The 20,183-nt window shown below is 37.6% G+C and overlaps 1 protein-coding gene across 4 annotated transcripts in view; it reads right to left on the reverse strand.

Moving 5' to 3' along the window:
• LOC113995907 overlaps positions 1 to 20,183 on the reverse strand; it is a 286,496-nt gene that overhangs the window by 220,877 nt on the left and 45,436 nt on the right. For 2 of the 4 annotated variants that reach the window (XM_039380529.1, XM_039380527.1), the window contains exon 1: positions 11,442 to 11,771. The exons of 1 other annotated variant lie outside the window; for it this stretch is intronic. The gene's annotated coding sequence lies outside the window, so the exon portion shown is untranslated. Of the gene's footprint in view, positions 1 to 11,441; positions 11,772 to 15,836; positions 15,919 to 20,183 lie in introns of those variants that run through there. One more of the 4 variants, XM_039380528.1, reaches the window with a different exon arrangement.

Consider the following 20,183-nt stretch of genomic DNA (forward strand, 5'->3'; position numbering starts at 1 on the left):
AAGTACTGGTACAGATCTCTCCAGTTTATCAACATTTGAGATGTCCCAAGTGAACCAAATAAAGTCTTCTTTTTTAAAACTCAAGCAGCATGCAGCCTCTAAGCCAACACTGAGCTCACCTTACCACGTTTGAAGTTATTCAGTTAAATTATGGATGTTTCTGTGCATCTCTCACACAAACCTTGTGGGTTTTTTTTAAGATTTCCCTCAAGCTACCGACAAATGGCCCCGCATGGCATGACCTGAGCAGCCTACAGCATCAGTCTGTTCCTGATTATCCCAGTTTATGGTTGACTATGAATATATATTTCAAGTTAAGATTCTTTTTATCAGCTTTTACTCACTAAAATACTCCGATTTTATCTTTGTGAGAAGCTTCCTAGTCCTTGATTTTTTCATCATATGAAGTTCTGAGAATTTCTATCTGTCCCAAAGCCTCCACTTCTTACACAAAGCCTATTCTGTGGCCATTAGGTACCTATCTCATGGCTTTCCTCTTTTTTAGGACACCCAAAGAACTCCAATCCCACACCCCATCTCCCTCCCACCACTCACGCTCCAGAGGTGCTACATAGATCTGCTTTACATTTTTCAGCTTTCCATAGAGGTCTGCTTGAGCTACCACAAAACTTGAATCAGCAAAAAGGGAACTGCTTGTGCTTTATCTTGCTCAAGATTCCCGCTTGGAAAGGAAAATGGGTGAAGCACAAGTAGGACTGAGCCTTTTACAGTGCCAACATGGGAAACTCATCTCTTCCTTTTCCTGTGGCCTGCTTCCCTTGGGGGCATTCCTCGTGCCCAGGACTGCCTGGTAGGAAAGCAGCAAGGGATCTCTGGTGAAGGGATGCTGCGAACAGACATGAGTTTGCCAATCACAGAAGATATAAAAAGGAAAATTAACGAAGTAATTTTACCTCCTGTATTTGCACGCACAGCGCACTTGCATGAGGATTTCCTGAGCCCAGAACACATTCGTTTTGCTTTGTGTGCTCCTGCACAGGTATATGGAAGTCCTAAGCACATAACCAGCCTCTCTGATTGCCTGTGTGCTTCACCTGTCTTTGGCAAGAGCCAACTGAAGCATGAGTAGATGCCTGAGTCATGGAAGAGGAAAGAAAAGGAAAAGCACTTTCTCTTGCAATAGGACTTTTTACATTACTAAGCCACTGTAATTATTGCACTAACTGTTGCTGAACACCTCTGAGAAAACCAGCAATCTCAACCCATTGACTTCCAGCATCCCAAAACAGAGCATTTGAAGTCACATACAAAGTCACATATGGATTTCCAGGCTGTTGAATGCAGGCCTTACCAGTTTATCAGTGTGTAAGCATGTGCAGTAAGCTGTAACCAAATATGTGCTTACATCTGGAAGCACTTTAAAAAAAATGTGATTAAAACATAAAAACCATATGAAACACATGGTTTTTCAGGAAGTTCTAACATCACAACATGCTGCTAAAAGGAAAAGCGCACTACTGGTCTGGTCCCTGGTTACTGAGCGGACATGAAACGGGAGAGCCGGGAAAGGGAAGAGAACCACTTGCTTGGAAGCAGTAATTCGCTATTGCATGTACGAGGAATCTTTTCCTTCAGAGAATCCCCACGGTTTACCCACCAAAAAGGGTGTACAGAAATGAACAAAAAGGAGCCATGGAGAGACCTTCATACACCATTCCCACGGTAGCCTTTACGGTCTGCTTTACCAGCTGTAAGAAGGGAATATTGCTCTAAGGAATTACCTCCATCGCTAAATGCCCTGAAGAGAGGAAGAGACTTGTGTCCTGAGCACCGAGCTTGTAAGCACTGCAGATATCAGAGAATGACAGCTGTGGCTAAATACATCTGTTATCCAGCATTTCAAAGGACAAATCCTAGTTGCTAGTAACTTTTTTAATTCAGCTGCAAATTCCATCCCAAAGTTGTTGCTGGATGGACTTCAGGTCTGCAGTGACCTGAATCATTAAGATTTTTCTCTTGCTAGTGGTAGGATTCCCATTTCTTGAAAAATGCCCAGGAGAATATTTAGAAGTAGTACCTTTCTAAAGCAGCCCATAAAAGGCAACTGATATTCAAATGTGAAACCTTTCTACTTTACTCTAATAAATAAACTAGTGATTGCTGCTGATCATCATCTGGCACTCATTCAGCTTGTAAAACAAAAGCATACTAATGAAAATGAGTTGGTGTTTTCCCTTATCTTGAATGACTTTAGGAGAAGGAAAATTATCTTACACAAGCTCCAGCATTTTAGAAAACCATATCTACATAATCAATAAAATCATAAAAGACAGTGGTGATTCACATCCATTGATGAAACTTGTTTGGCTGAGAATTAAAGTGTTCTTCAAAAATATTATTCAAATAAGAGAAACAGGAAATCATTAATATTTTCTGTATTATAATTCTCATCTTTAGAAAAGACTCAACCCAAGTTTACAGAAGCAGGCAATTTGTCCAAGGTAAGATGGAATACATAGGCATTTTAAATGTAAACAAATAGAAAATACTGAAGCGCTTGAAAAATCAAGATTTTATCCTCATCTAAACATGTCTGTGCTGACTTCAACAGAGCCAAGTAAAGAAACAAGTTCTGGCTTAATTCACAGTTGGAAAAAGTAGGTTTCCTCCAACTTAACTTTTATTATCATATTTTGTATCTCAGCATCTCCATCTTACTATTTATACAGAACTTAACTGCAGTTGGCCCATCTCATATGAAAGATTAGTACAAATCTCGTGTTCAGTGCAGCTTGTGATGACTGAAATAGTATGTAATATTTTCCATGCAGGATGAAATGCTCAGTAAATAGAAAAAAAACCAGCAAACAAGATGTTCTTGTTTGCCTATAGCAAGCAATTTACATCCTTTTAAGATCTTCTGGCATTTGGTCCTTTATTCTTTTGCAATAGCAAACCCAAGGTGTCCTGTAAGCACCAGATTGAATGAAACCTGCTTTCCTTCAGATTTATGCTCTTTGCTCTGCATCTCCACATTCTTTCTTCTCACTGCAAATGGCCACGTCTCTCCACATTGTTTATTACACTATCACCTGGCAGGAGAAACTGTGCTGTGAAGAATCTGGGACTGCACACATCTTTTTTGGCCACTGAGCCACTGCCAAACAGAATGTATAACAGCTATGTTCTGCCTGCCTCTTCCTCAAAATTGGCACTGATCTGGGTTTTTTTTCCTCCATACAGACACGGATTTTCATAAAACATGATATTCATTGAGAATTTAGCTTTTCAAACTTAACTGAGAGAGATGAAAGGGTTCAAAAACCCATGAAAAAAGGAAAGAACAAAGAAAAACATACAAACCTTAGTAGAAGTCTCACTTTCTTAGTGAGAGTAACAACAAATATTTAAGATTAATACTGTTGGTAATGTGACAGTTCACCAGCCCTGTCATATGCCAGGCCACAGTTTGGGTTCTTTGGGTTTTTTAATAGATTCTAAGATCTAAAATCCATTTTTAGGAACTGTGATGAGTGACTCTGCTTCCAATCCAGCAGGAATCCAGCATCTTACTTTAAGTGTGACATGCACCATACTTCACACTTCAAAATAGAAGACTTTCACTTCTTGACTTCAAACATACCAAAGATCACCTACAAATGCATCCAACCAGATGTAAATAATTACTCATAGAGCATAGATAAATAGACTTGCAAAGTTAAAAACCAACAAGAAAAAAATACCAAAAAACTCTCTAGATAGATATTATCAAGTTAATGTACTTGGAGATAAAGAGGAACACCTTAATTTATAAAATAAGTAGAAATAATAAAAATATTTTAGCAGTAAGAAATTACATGCTTTAAGTGATTTGCCCAAAGCTACAAAGAAGCTAGATGATACCTCGACATTTCTAAATCCAGAAGTAGATTGAAACTTTTAGAAATTCTTAATTCTGTAGTAAACTCCAAATAAACCCAGGATGACAGAGACGAACACAATGGCACTGTGTACTACATTCCTGTTACTAAATTCCCATAAAATAGTTACCTTTTCAAATTATTTAAACTAAAATGAAGGTGTTTAACCATGTCAGTGTCTAAAATTGGAAGTTCTTTCCAACAGTTTGTAGCTGGACTGTCTTAAGAATAGGCTCCTCCACATGAAGATCAGTCTGATGTGCAACTATACATAGATACCATATGTAGCTCAATGTAAGTAAAAAGTCAAGTTTCCATGTAAAGTTTTTGATATTTCAGTTTTGGTCAGGTCAAAAAAACTGCTGACACATTTTCCCTTTCAGAGTCCACCCCCAATAACCAGAGAGTTCTTTGAAGTCACAATATCAGACCATGTATAAAACATTTTACTAATTTCAATTTATCTCTGAGAAGACTGAAGCACAAAAAAACCCTCTATTTAAAGTAACAGCATCATTTGGTTTAATAGATAATTACTAAATATAAAAAAAATTTAAGTGTAGGTAAACTTCTTATCCTCTAAATAAATCTATTTGCCTATACACTGTCATGCATTGCTTTTGCTCACAATCTTTTTTTGGATTTTGTTCAGAAAGATGCATGTTGGAAGGGAGGTAGTTTTGGCCAAATTTTAAGCAAAAGAGTAGTGGACTCGATACATAAAATGAAGCATGCCATCAAAACCCCCCCACCAAAACTGTCAGAGCTGAAGTCTAAATAATATAAAATAAAAGATGGAATAGATAAAGTCAGGATTCTGTGTGTCACTATCATGCTGTTCCCTAATACATAAATATTAACCAGAATAATTAAATATTGGTTCAGTTCAGAGGTTTTCTATCGAATATTATATATTTCTATTCAAAAAAGCAATTCAGAAGCTATATTTGCTGTGACCTGCTGATATACCAAAAATAAATCTGTCTATACTCGATAATCTAGCAGTATATGGCATGATGCTATTTAAAATAACAGATTTTTGAATATAAGTGGTTGAATAAAAGAAAAAAAAAAACATAAAACAGCGGTAACTTTGAGGTAAGACAGAGGAGATGGCCACTGCCTGTCCTGCCAGAGCTGAGTTATGAGTCACAGTACTGTTGTCAATCACCTGGTTGTAATGTTGGGAGAGATGCAGAAGTTATTGAACTATTGTAATTATGTATATAGGGCAGCATATAAAGAGGGGAAAAAACCCAGCCCATCTTCATTTCAATTAACACAATTACAGTCTGGGAAGCCGTCAGGAAAAAAAAAGAAAGCATCTCCCTGTATTATTCTCCATATGAATATATATTGCAATGCCCATATGAAACTTGAGCCAGCCCTGCTCACTCAGAAGGCATTCCTTCTTTCTGTGAAAAACTATAGCAAAAACTGATTGTGATTCTTAACTTCTGATTCAGTACTGAAAACAAACATTTCTGGGAAACAAAGCCAACAGCAGCATTAAAATGAACAATCTACATCAAAACTGAGTATTAATAATACTTGAAGAATGTGGAAGATGGAGGGAGGGTTCATTCCTTCTCCATGTGAGTTGCTCCAAGATGGCATTCTTGCTTCCTGTGTTTTCACTTCTCAGCACCCAGCTAAGTTAACCTTGGATAGGTGCTCACACCAAGCACTTTCAGCATTGCAGACTCTAAGGACAGGACAGTGCTATCCACATGGGATGCCCAATTTGTAATAGGATCCTCATAGCAAAAAAAAAAAAAAAAAATACAGTATGTACCCTAACACCTATTGCCAAAAGACATGTAATAAGTAGCTATGATTTAACATCTCCAGTATATAACAACTTATATTTATTTTTACGTCAGACCCTTAAAAGTAGTCCACAAACTACCTGTTGATTACATTGTTTCAAGGGTTGTTGTTCAAAGACTTTTGTTGAGTTGGTTTTGTTTACTTCATTTTTAACAGGAGAAATATAATGTATTTCTACTTCTGCTGCTTAAAATAATTTTAACATGCTTCCTTTAACAAAAAAAAAAAAAAGAAAGAAAGGAAAACGAACAACAAAAAAGAATCACCTGTGGTTTGGGACTACACAATGAAAAATTTCAGGCCAAAAATACAGTTAAAAGAACAGCAAAGTGATGGAAAGCAAATGGCTTGATGTAACTTAAAACATGATTAAGATATCAGATCCTGCCAAATTTCTTGTTTTTATTCCAGAGACTGGCACTAGATTGTAAATGAAAAACAAACAAACAAACAAAAACACAAAGGAAAGAATTTGAAGAATACGATTTTTCTTTAGCATTAATTTTTACAGTTTTTGCCTAATACTCATGTAATTCTCATTGCTGTCAGTGGAAGGAATAGCTGGGCCTACCCTGGGTACTTCTGGAAAAAACTTCCCTTGTGAATTTCCAGCTTGAAAGAAGCTTTATGGGGCCAACAGAGAGCACACTCTGATTTCCATATGATAAATTCTAACGTATTTTCAACACAGACTGATTCTGTCATGTTGCTGTGTCCCATTTCGTATATTTTCTGAACAAAGTTCTGCACTGATCACTTTCTCCTCCATTTTCATCATTTATAACTTATTCTCCTCTATTAAAGGCACAGATTTTTATTTCAGGTATTTATTACAGACAGGCTGAAATAACAGATGCTCAGTGACAACCAGGTCAGAATCATGAATAACTTATAAAACATACACCAAAACCAAATCCTCATTTTCAGCATTATTTTAACCAGAGTCAATTCTGATCCATTCCTCTGAGTAGCTTTCCAAGGTTGTGCACCCTTACAGGGGCAGCAGGGAAGAGGGAGAAGCAGCAAAAGAGCACTGGGATAGCTTCAACAAGCTCTGCCACAAAGGACTATTCTTGAAGGATGTCTTTAGCTGGTGCTGCTTTTTGGAAATAATGAAAAATGCCAACAGTGATGGGACATGTACTTATTTAATTTATCTTTTCCTTTATCATTTAACACCAATCAATGTGCACTGTTCAAAACGGAACCAATTACAGGGCCTGCATGTCTTTCACAGGACATTTATGGTCCATGGGACATTTCTTGGATTAAGAGATGTGGAGAGCTGGTAATACAAATGGGATACTGTCACTCAAAATGGCTTAAAAGAGGGAGAACAGGGTGCTTTTTGCAGTACTTCAAGTTGTATTTCTTACCTATTTCTATCATATTGCTAAATAAACTGGGATTACATAATGAATACTAACAGAGTCTTTGTGTTTTAAAGGTAATACCAGAATTGGAAAACTCATCTAGTTATTGCTTGAATCACCAAACATTTCTATAATGCAGAGGTAGGTATCTCAGAAACTGCAGATAGCACTGTAGTGTACTACTCTGGTTGTGTGGTCATTTTCAGTAGAATATTGAGGGACCTTAAAATGTTATGGGTTCCACATTCATACATTGAAAATTATCATGAACACAGTTTTGAACTCACCCATTGACCTCACCAAACCCCTACCAAAGTCAGGAGGACCTTTGACAGAGTCCTGAATAAAGCCATGGGTGATGAAAAGAATTTAAAGTGGGTGGCCAGAGGAGAGGTAGAGGAAAGTCCATTGCCATTTCTCTTGTCCTTCACAGATTTCATGTTTTCTATTTTCTCATGTTTCATGTTCCAAATGGCTTGCATCTCTCTCAGATCCAAGAATCAGAATTGTCCAATGACCTTCCAAAGGGTTTTACAAGAATTTTTAAAGTTACTGGAATCTTGCTGGAGTTGAGAAAAGGAACTTAAACCAAAAAACAACCAGACATATCACATGTAACCATCCATCCTCACCTCCACCTTCACTACTAGACAGAGCAATATAAGTAAATATAAGAGGATGTTAGGTGAAAAAGAAAGGTTCCATCTAACATTCTCCTCTCTGAAATGCTGTGATCGTACTTTTGGAAAGAACAGCCTATTTTCTTGGATGAATTTATAACTTCAGGTATAAAACTGACTGCCAGCAGTGGAAATGCTTCTGAACAAACCAGAAGAAAGACAGTACATCAGTTGACAATTCCCAAGGCACAGGCTCATCTCAGTGCCTGACAGACCATTTTAGTCCTCTCTCATGCAATATTCTTTTACTTTTAGATCTCCTCTGTTTTGCTTTTCCAGTTCCTGCCTCTCTTATTACTGCTCCTGTCTTCATCTGTGATTACTTCTGCTTTTTGTCTGTGTTCATTTGCTTTTATCCACATATTATAATCACTTAAATAACCTCAGGAGAAAAATGTTTCTCCTTTTATCTGTTCTTCTGTCACCTTCATCATCACCTTTTGGGATAGTCTTCTGCTGATGGTTTGAATATGTTTTTGGAAAGTAAAAATGAACTGAAAGTTAATCTGGGTCTCCCAAAGATCATATTCCATGTGATCATGAGTTATAGCTGAGAAGATGAAAGAAACTTTTCTTTGTCCTTGGGTTTTTTTTTTTAAATTCTTTTAAAAATATTTTTTTTTTCAAAATTACTAGGATATAACGTAGGGTTTGGGTTTTAACTTTAAATTCATCTTATCACTGTGATCCACTGACTCCATGAATTCTACAATTCTCGTATACCTGTCAGTTTTCCTTCCTCTCTTGTTATAGACATCACCTTGTCATGACAGCATAAACTACTGCCATTCTTTGAAAGAAAAATCAATTGTTAGTCTTGAATTTCCATGATTTCTCATGTGACAGTAAAGGTACCCATAGGGGTCATGAAGACCTGTTTCTGTTAAGGAATGGGTCAATAAAAGGAACAGGGCTAGTAAATAATAGTTTTTCTTCTTCCACACAGAACAACAGAACAAATCCAAAAGTGAACCTCCAAAATCACTTTGTAATTCACAAAATAAACCTAGTTACTCCTTGAAAAACACTAAAAATGTTAAATACAAACTTTTCAAAAAAATTAACATTATAAAGCAATAGTGTTTTAACCTTTTCAAAACTACCTTTTTTTTTTTCTCTAACTGGTGCCAGAGAGAATTAAAAAAGACAGTGTAAATATTTTAGTTTGAGATCATGATTCTTTGACTTTCTCTAAGAGAGAATAGTAGTATTTGGAGATATACTATTGACTTTTAAGCTTCCTGCCAGTCACACTAAGTTGTGTCATCCCTCAGATGGTCAGTAAGAACACTACATTTAATCATCATTCACATCATTATTGCAGGGATTCTGTGAATCACAGAACACAGCTACTGGGAGCAGATATTCTCCTTTTAATAACAGATATAGGCATAAAATCCTCAGTAAATTCTCCTCATTAAACCTTTTCCCCTTCATCAGGCTGACCATCAGAGCATGAAGAAATGTTTCATAACCCTCTAATCTGGTGTCACAACACCAGTGGTGCATTATTTTACCAATGGAAATCCAACAGCACAGAAGGGATTGATCCTCTGCTCGTGTGCCTATGGAGGAGGTGGCCACATGTGAGCATCCACCAGCCCCTGCTCCCCAAGTGCCTCGTGACCACCAGGAGGTGGATGGATACCCAGCTCTCCAGGCCATCAAAGCTGGGAAGAGACCATCTCCTCACAGTTTCTTTTACTTTCAGTTTTTAAAGGTGTAAAGAACACTTCAGCAGGGATTCCTCCATCACAGTATAGCCAAGAAGGAAATCACATTTATGTTACTTAGGACATATTTCTTTCCCTCAAAGTGAACCCTGAAACTCTTAAAAGAAAAGCACACCCTTAACTAAGCTAAGAACACAGTCAATAATTTTCTTGTAGAAAGTCTAATGTTTAGCCTAAGTCAAAATATGCAGAAATTCAATTCACAATAAGAAAACATGAAGAATGAGGTCCATTTAGATCACTGTACATTGCAGCATCACATTCAAATCTGTATTCAGCTTTCTTTGACAAAATTTCCCCCCCCTTTATTTTTAAAACCATTTTCAGAATTGATGGGTAAACTCAAGATCTCAAACTGGCAAATAAGAAAGGACACAAGAGGTGAACAACACGAACTTCTGCACTTGAAAGGGACGGCAACGTGAGATCAACTCAGATCTGAAGCATCACCTTATTTTTTTAAACAGGCACTGTGCTAAATATTAGCAAGTTTCAGGTGAGCAGACAAACTTAAAAAGACTGGTCAAGACATGATAGTAATATAACTTCTGCGTAGACTTCATCTGACCAACTATTTATATTGCATATTAGAATTATTCTATCAAGTGAGCCTTTTCCCTTTAGCTCCAAAGATTTTTCTTGCACCGACTTTGGCTACTTTTCTTTTTTTTTTTAAAGAAAACTATTTATTTAATGAAATATATGATGAAAATAATTTTCTACAGAATCACACTTCTGCTGGAGGAAAAACAGACTCATTTCTCCTCTAAATTACAGACATCTTAAAACATCACATACAGAGTAACTCTGACATGCCTTGATGATTTATTACTCCAAATTTCCTCCACTCAGCAGTTTTTGCAAACATATTTCTAATGTTACTGTCAACATGCAATGTTTAATTCTGTTGCTGTGCTAATAAAGTAGCTTTTTCAAAGTAAGTCAGTAACTGAAATTACATTACAGCTCAGATGATATTTATTACCAATACACTAAGTGACTAGGGTATCCAACACAATCTGTTCAAGAACTTATCCAGAAGTATTGTGTCTCCCTCCTTAAGTGAGTCAAATGTTATAGAAGTCTTATCTTCTCCATAATTGTGCAACTTACCTAAAATTTAGACAGTTCTCTGGTATTTTTGGAAATATGTATCCAAGTATCAATCCTTTTTCTCTTGGCAGAAATCAAAATAACTGAATGTTGTTTTAAGAAAAAAAATTATGTGCATCACAACAAAGGAATGTAAAAAAGCTGCAGGAAAGCTTGAGTAAATAAAATAAATATGGAGAGAATAAAACTGGCTTCCCCCCAAACCCAAAGTTTGTCAAAAGAACAAAGCACACACAAACAGCATGTAAAACCTGAATTCAAAATACGTTTATAGAAAAGGGATGAGGACACATGTTTTTTCTATTTCAGCTTGAAAAATAAAGGGACACAGCAATGAGTCTTGCTGGCAGGCAGATAACTCATAGGCCCTGACCCTTCGACTCACCAGGAATTCAAACACAAAGCTCTTTTCATAGTGACCGTGCCATACATTCTCAAGATAAGGCAGAGAAATAAGGAGCAATGGAGAGGTGCCACAAAGCTCAAAATGCAGAAAACTCTGCAGAGAAATTATGTTCACTCATTCACCTACATGCAGCTGCACACCAAGTGCTGGCTGCAAAACTCTTTCTTTCCAAATTAGGAGCCATGCAGCCAGCTTTTGGAAACGGGACCTGCCTCCTGAAGCAAGCAAACGCAAAAGAGAGAGCAAGCAGCAAGGAAAGGGCTATCCCTGAACATTTCTGTATCGGTCAGAACTGAACTGCACATCCGGACAAATAATCTCTAACACAATGAGCTTCACAAAAGGATTGCTGTGGTAAAACGGAAGGGTTTTTAGAAACAACAAAAAGAGCTACATTTCAAACAACATTTCAAATCTGGACTCACCATGAAAAAGCAACAGTTGCCTGAAGTTAGTGTGCTATTTTCTGCCCTGTTCCATTGCACTTTTTGCCTAGTTGTCCAACACTTGGTAGCTCAGAGCTGCCACACAGAGGCCCCTTCCGTGATCTGGCTTATTTGCCTGTCAGTTTGAGTCTCAGCTTCTGTATGATGCAGCTGTGCACTTTGCTGAAGGTCTAATATCATTTCCATAAGCTTTCTCCCTGACTGGAGCAAGCAGTTTGTTCTCCCTGCTCAATAAATACTCAGATCACTTTTCTGGTACTCACAGGGATAAAGCTTTAAGTTGTTAAGGAGTTCTTACTAAGTAGTGGGTGGAGAACATAAGCTCGGTACAAGGAAACTCTGCGCATAATCAGAAACTGAGAAACTTCCTCCCTTTCCCCCAACCCCTCCTCTCTCCAGGCAAAGCTGCCAGTGCCTCCTTTACAGAAATTTAGGAATGTAAAGGGAGGACTCAAAGGGGCCCAGTCAGACAAGCCTTTCTCAATCAATTAGCTTGCAGCCATTACTTGTGACCCTAGGTCACACAACATAAGTGTGTGGGGTGTGCCTTTAGGGGTACACCAAAGCTACTTATTAAAACTTACATAACCAAAAGTGTTCAAAATCAAATAAACTCTGAAAGCTGGAAAATATTTTCCGCGTTCCGCAGTTTTGCTGGAAGAAGAGTTTTGAGTAAAGAAGTGTTACTTTGTTTTTCCAATAACAAATCATCTGATGCAGAAAACTAACTTTTTTGTACTTTAAAAAAAAAAAGATTGAAATGTGAGATACACAAGCAGACTTCAAAATGATATTTGCTTTACGATTATACAAAAACTAAATAATATCAGCATGAGTGATTTTTGATGAAGCACATGATCATGTTCCTTAAAATAAGACTATTGTCTGTAGCTACAAAGGAATAGATGTGTATAGGACTGTTTAATTTATTCATGAAGTTCAGCCCAGGTATTTCAGTCCTCTGCAAGAAATGAGTTCTCAGCATTCAGATTCCATTCTTCATTTTAATACTCCAACATAACAAATCAAACAATTTACTTTTAAAAAAGGTCCAGAATATTTGAACACTGCATTAAGTTATCCTGCACTGAACACACAGGGAGACGAGGGTGTAATTTACCACAATTCCCACACAGCAAATATACACCCCTTGGTGTGAAGGAAAACTTCAAAAAGACCCTCAGCTTCATATCCCGCCAACCCAATGACATGGAGATGATGCCTTGGAAAAACCCATGAGGGAGTCCTGATTTCAAAAGCAGATCTATGACAACCCCTTTCTGGGCCAGACGAGATCAATGCACCGCAGGGGCGATGCACTTTAATCTCAAGGTGCATCGCAAAGCATCTTTAAGTGGTGCCACAGATCAAGGCTAATACATAGCTGAAAAAACAGTTCAGCCCAAACTTCACCATCTACTGAAAGTAACTGAGCAACCGCTACACAAAAGCTCGTAGAGGACTCAGGGAAACCTGTAACCATGCAAGAAAGCAGCAGTAATGTACTGAAATTCATTGGGGTTGTTGCAGACAACCTGCAATCTACATGTTCATTCTCCGTTAAAATCCCAGTGAAACGCTCTGAACAGGCGGCATGGCCTGTGTTAGTTCAGACATTCATTCAAGAGATCAGATTGCAGGATCAGGGACACTGAGTAAGTGCCCCGGGGTAAGGATTTTATTTCTGTCTTGCACATAAGACAGCATTTAATAAATTAGGTCACATTTAAATCCTTGGAAAGCCCTGGCAGTAGAAATAATAATCATGGATACTTTAATTTTGAATGAGAAAAAATGGGCTCAGGATTAAGATGCTGGATTGGAATTTAGGATATTTGGATTCTGTTCCCATTTGTGTCTCAAGTGGCCCAAATGATTTGGGAGACATTATTTCAAGTTTTGCATTTATGCCAAATATCACTTGCCTTCACCTCCTCAAAATCTATCAATAAAACAGGGATGATGAAAATAATATTCAATAAATGGATCCCTTCAATACTGGTTCACAACACATGCTCTACATAGTGGAATTAAAGTAGTATTGAATATAAAATATTTACTGACACTGGACTTCTGAGTAACTGAACACAAGGAAACTACCTATATCAAACCTTCTGAAACATCATTCAAATCCATTATAGGCTTCAACATACACCAATCTCCAGGAGGTAAATACAAAGCCATGCACATGAATAGGAATATAGGCTTCATTCTCTCTCTTTTAGCCCTCTAAATGTAAGGTTCCTGGAAAGCTTACATAGAGTTGGGCCCTTAAATCATAAGGGGTTTGAGTCCCTAATAATAGGAAAAATATGGGAGGACAGTGCTTGTCAGGAGACAGGCTGTCTGGAGTGTTGGTCCCAGCAAGTGTTAAGAAATGGAGAACTCACTCCATCTTTGGCCAATCTCTGTGAACTTCCAGGCTAAAACAGAGGAATTACCACTGATTTCAGGTTTCCCTTTAACCTACAATTTCTAAACCAAGATGCATCTCAAGCAGTCCATTAGTTATACATTCACACACCTTTCATTTGGAAAGGTTGATACGGAAAATTTACAACACAAATAACAAAGAAATTTAAAGGATGTTTTTAATGTAACTTAAAACAATGCTTCCACACTGGAAATAATAATAGAATAATGGCTCCTCCTGGCACTCTTGAGTCCCCTGGCTAAGGACTCTTCCTTTTCCTGATTGCTGGCTGTAAAATTACCCCTCCATTGGCACCACTCCATCGCTGCCACATTTCAGTCATGCAAAGGCAATGTGAGCCATTTCAAAATAATCTCTAACAAAAAAAGACACAAAGGTTGAAGCAGAACGAGGTCCTCAAACCAAAGATGGGAGCCAGGAATACATAAAACTCCTTTAACATTCTCAGGGTGCTGTGCTATGAGCAAGATTCTTTTTAATTAATGAAAGTAAACACCACCTCAGTGTTTCCATTTTTACATTCTAACATGGATCAGCCCAGAACAGACTATTTCAAGGAAGGGTGATGTAAGTTTTCATATATTTTTCCACATTCTGCTCTTTTTCCTCAAAAGTAATGAATTTTGGAGAGGTCTACCTTAATTAGCCACCTCTTTTCTCCCTTATCTGTTGCGTGATCTTTCATATTAAGAAGAAAATGCTCCACTCCTTGCACCAAGGTATTTGCACACTTACTAACTCAGAGGTAGCAAGAAGATGAAATGTGTAAGTATTATACAAAGTCTTTTCTTTGCATATGCAGATCTTCAGGCTTAGAATACATCCAAGTTCAATGTGATCAATACATGATCATGCTACGTTAAGGAATCCTTTGAGAATAAAAGGGATTTCTTGTTATTTGGGGGTTGTTCTTCTGCATAACAGTGGTCCATATAAAAAGCAACACCTGTGACATTTATTCACAGAACTAGCTCTCCTCCTCAGTTATACCCTTAAATGAGATTATATTCATTTTAGTTAGAAAGACAAAAAAGCTATGTGCAAAACACTTGCAGCAGAATCACATCTGTAAAGTTTATAGTGTTGACAGTGGTACTCAGCAAGACATTCATATCTTAAGTCGTGCTGTAAACACTGCATTAAAAGCAACTGCTTCTTTAAGAAATAAAACAAAACTAATTCCAGGGGAAAAAAAAAAAAAAAAGCTTGCAAATACACTACAGTACTTTGAAACAGATCTTCCACTCTTTAAGCCTTCTTCCCCTGAGTTCCCCCACCCCCTTTTCCTTTCAGGAAACAAAACTCAAGAAGAGAAAGAGAGAGAGAGTCAAAAGGTTACAGCCGGCTTGTAAGTGCAAAGAACGTGAGAGGCCCATTCTTCCCCTTAACACCTGACATCCCAGGGAACATTTTCTGCAGTGCCGAGTCTGGTGGATTAGACATGCAGCTCCTGTTGATAATGGAAGCTGTGCATCTCATTCGCCATGCAATGCTACTTCAAGTTCTTCTCCTGCTCCGCCTCTGTAAACTGTTCTCACTCCTGCTCCACAATTACAAACTTAATTAATGAAAATTGGCAGTTTGCCACGATTAGGCCAAGTTAAAATACCTTCTCTGAGTCCAAGAAAAAACATAAAAATTCATTCCTGGAATTCTGAAGTTTGAAAAAGTTGCAGTAAATCAGTAAAATCATGCACTTTATTCTTAATTACAAATAAAACCTAAGAGAAAAGCTAATACAAAGCTAATAAATGTTAAAGCCTTGATTAAAAAAAAAAACCACCTGATTGACAACCTTAGTGGCAGCGTTATAACATTCATGCTACTATTCCTTGACTCAGAATACACAGGTTTCCCTGATTTCCACAGCTTAGTGAAGCAGGTAAAGCACATCTAGGGCATGTTTGTGACAGCTACAGAACAATGAAATACTAAATTACCAAAGTATTTGCTGCACTTTTTCTAGGATGGAGTTTTCCCATATCCCTCAGATGTAGCTGAGATCTGCTTGCTTGGCTGATGCTGTAGGAACAAGGAAACAATTACCTTTAATTAGGTGCATAATCGTACACAAAATGGAAAAGGACTGAGAACAAAGTTAATTCTAAACACCAGAAGTCTTCAGGCAAAAGTACAAAAGAGAAACAAGATTGATTAGGGTAGAAAAGGTACAGTTCACAAAAATCAACATCTAGGTGCAATAAAAAGTAGTAGGGGAAAGTGACACAATATGATTACTTGGAATTTCCTGCTATTAATAAATGTAAGGTTCTAACTTAAAGATAAATTTGTTTCAAAAAAAGACACAAATTCCAACGTAAAGCCAAGTAAAAACTTTAAAAACTAATTAATAAAATGCTGGCATTGAGAACATGGCAAAAAAATGTGAGTTCTTTGCTGTAGTGTGGTAGCTCTGGGATGTTGCATGCAACCAAACAATGTCAGTCCCTGCTTCCTCTCACCCCTCACCTACCTCATCCTAAACACCAGCCAATTAATTTCTTTTGTTGTATTTAAAAGACACTTGAAGAAGTTTGAGGGTGTAGTTTCTAATCTTTTTCTTTTCAGTGTGATGAATATTGGAAGTTTTATTGCTTGGACTTTGCAAATACCTTAGTCCGGTAGATGCTAAGAGAGAACTGTTACAGATTTTATAGGAGGAATCTGAGAAGGGGAAAAAAAAGATCAAAAAAGCAAATGAAAATTCTGGTAATTGATAGCCAGGTCTCCAGAAACATACCGAGATAATTGAAATATTTAGGGTTCAAATGTGTGAAAAATCCAATGAGAACATTCCAAAGAAGGCTTAAAGGAAGACTGCGGAGATGTGCAGCTCCTTTAAGAAGATTTTATAAACAGTAGAATAAGACATTCCTGAAGAAACTGGTTCTTACTACTTGTTTAGATGTATTGCAGTAAAAAACTTCAGCTTCAGCTGGTTTTATTTCCTAGACATGAAAACAAGTGGGTGTGAGTTTGTCACCTGATTGAAGGACTAAGGTTATTTATTTATTTTGTTAAGTCACTTGGGTCTTAGAAGTCTGGGTGAATACAAAGACAGAGATTAAAGAGAGTGCACTCATTCCACAGACAAGCATTAAATGAGATTTTAATGAGGTCTGTCCATCACCTCACTAGTAACCTGCCAGGTACCACCAGGGAAACCTTCACTTTATTTGCCCATTGGCCAGGATGGTTTGATTTAGCTTTGCTATTCAGGTCTGAGGTGCTGTTCATTTTGACCACAGAAACCAAACCAGATATATACAAAGACACTACTTATTTTAACAATATTTGTATGTGTAGAAAATATTCCTATGAAACAAATCTAGTGCCAAAAAGACCTTGAAGGGAAAGATACATAAATGAATTCCAGCATCCCTGTCAAAATAGCAACAACACCATGTTTGTATCCAAAAACTGTGTCAGGCTGACTGAGTGGATGTAGGTTGGACCAAGTTTAGAGTGTAACTCTAGACCAGCATGTACAGCCACAGACTGTACTGTAAAAAAAGAGTATTTAGCTGTTCTTGATGTGAATGAAGATTTCTTACAGCACCTGTCTGGTGGAGATTCTGCATCCTCACGCACAGCTCATTATATTAATCCATTCATGTCTGCAAATCATTTCCCATGTTGCCAATGTGGACAAGCAATGAATCTGTTCTTGAAAGAATTTGACTGTTCTAAAAATGTTAAGAAGTTTTAAAATTCAATCTCATAACATACATGAAAAATGGGTAAAATCTTTTTCTGCCATTGCCCACACTAGCATTTAACATGTGCTTTTAGAAGAAAAGTCTGGAATTTTTATCTACTGCATACCTAGGAACATTTCCCTGACAGAGAAGTGTAAGGGAAAAAAAGCTTAGTAATATTTGCTTCTATTTATTTTCTCTGAAGTTAATGCTCCTTCTTTATCTGTGAACTTTTTTTTTTCAGTGTCATGAAAAGCATGACCTTGTTGAAGCTTCTCAGTTAAAAATGAATTCTCAGTAGAAAAATATCCCTAAAGTAGATTCTCTCCCTTACCAGGGAATGCTCTGGCAGTCAACTTCAATTTGCCTTAAAGACAAAAAGGCATCTCTCTAGGGATAAAAATCAATCCCCAAACTGTCAGCAGCAACATACAAAGTTTAGAAATGTGCTTAATTCAGCACAAACAAATGCTTGTAAATTGTCAAGCCAATAGGTGAGAAGTGTCTCTTCCATTAAATAAAATCATGAGCTAAATGAAAAAACTAAAAAGGGGACAAAGACACCATAAACAGATATATTTCACCCCCCCTGATATCTATCAAGCACACTTGTACAGAATAATAAGAAGTCATTCTTTACTAATAGACTACTCATTATGTTTAATATTATTTTAATTGCTACTGATTTTTTAAAGGTTTTCATTACTGTTGTGTTCAGATGCATGCAAAAGCACACCTTCTCCATACAGCTTGGCAATGAGCAGCAGTTTCAGACACCATCAACTCAGATTTACAGCCTGAAGGTGATCCACACTTAGCAACAAGGAAATCAGTTTTCCAGCTTGGAGACATCACCACAAACTGCAACAACTGCAGAAACGACTGAAGCCATTGCTGGCTGCAGATATGCAGCAGCCATGCCCTTTTTCTCATCGCCTCAAGGCCAGAGCAAGATTAGAAAGCTCAGCTGGAAGTTCTTGCCTTCTCTTCTTCTGCACCTCGTGGTAGCTGTAGAAACTGCTAACATCCTCCTGCCTTTCCAAGGTGACCCTGTCTCCACCTGGCCATGGTCTGACCTCTTGGGAACTGCCTCCACACCCACTACAGTGCACAGACAAGGTATAGGGTCTGGCTGAATGGCATGTGGGCAGGCAAGGAGACCTTCCCCATCTGGCCATTCTGTGTGCAGTCACTCTGGAGAAAGGGGTGGGACTGTTTGGTGGGTTTAGTTCAAGCCTACACCACGCTCCTGGAAACCACTGATCACACAGGATAGAGTAAGAACATCCTAACAAAGGGGATACTATAGCCATGACAACGGTTACAGTAATTTCTCCCCACCTCCCTAGGATAATGAGAACTTGGACTTTTCCTGCTATAAATGTATTTCCTACCCTAGTAGATGAGGCCATGATGATCTAGACTTGTAAGAAGAAAGGTCTTGGAACATGTTCAAGATTTGAGCAGAGCTCTACTCCATGTAGAGCAGAGTTCTACTTTATCTTCAGTGAAACAATCTTTCTGTACCCCTGTTTCTGATCCAAAAACCTCCATCTACAGTATAAAATACTGGCTTTCTTATCACATAGATTTTATGCAATAACTAGTAAAAGCTTTTCAGCTTTGTTCTTACATGTGGCTGTATACATCATAAAGTCCTGAAACAAGAAAGTGCTATTCAGTGCAAAGAAGGAGGTGTTTTGCAAAAAGTAGGCTGTATTTTACCTAAAAAATCCAAACCTGCAATTACCCAAAAATAAAACAAAAAAACCCCCCACCCTCCTTTGAGAGGATCTAACACAAACTCAAAGATCAAGTTTCAGTGTTGTAACTGCAGAGTTACAACCAAAACATCCCTATGTGTTAAAAACGGAAGGGCATGTTCTACTGTGTTGAAAAATCCACCATAAATCAGTTAAAATATGAAAGAATAAAAACATTTAAGAATATAAAGTGAATGGACAACATAAGAAAAAAAACGTAAGTGGAAGAACCATCAAAGCAAGATCAGCAACAACCAGAGCACAAAACATTGCTATTTGAGGGTTCTTTTGTGTAGAATGCAGAAAAAAAATAGACCAAGGTCCATGCTGGAGCTCCACTGCAAGAAAGACATGACCATGTGTTATTAATATGTTTTTATGTTATTTTCTGTGAGCGCAGAAAATACCATGAGTTGAGAACTTTTAGGTAGAACAAGGAAAGAAAAAGAAAAACCATACCCAATGAGGAAAAACTGTAAGACAAAAATTGCCATCTCTTTCTGCTGATACTTTCAGAGATAGCAACACAGTGAGATTCCCACACGCTGACAAAACATGTCACGCAATTTCACATATAAAGTTGTAAGTGCTGGAAAAAGAATGGCTACTGCTACTCTCTGAACTGCCTTATTATAAAGCTTTCTATGGAGACCATTAAGGATTGGAAGGGGAGGAAAAACCCTGACATTTCCTGATTTATCTTGAAAGTCAAAATCTAGGCTATTTGCAGCTGATACTTCAGAATGGTCAGAAATATTTCATGACTACTTTACCAAATAAATTTTAGGGTTCACGAGATCAAAGGAGAAGATTAGCTCAGGAATCT

Source organism: Pipra filicauda, unplaced genomic scaffold (genome assembly GCF_003945595.2).
Source record: "Pipra filicauda isolate LSUMZ 115617 unplaced genomic scaffold, ASM394559v2 scaffold197_size1571708_pilon, whole genome shotgun sequence".
In the NCBI taxonomy this organism is placed as follows: domain Eukaryota; kingdom Metazoa; phylum Chordata; class Aves; order Passeriformes; family Pipridae; genus Pipra; species Pipra filicauda.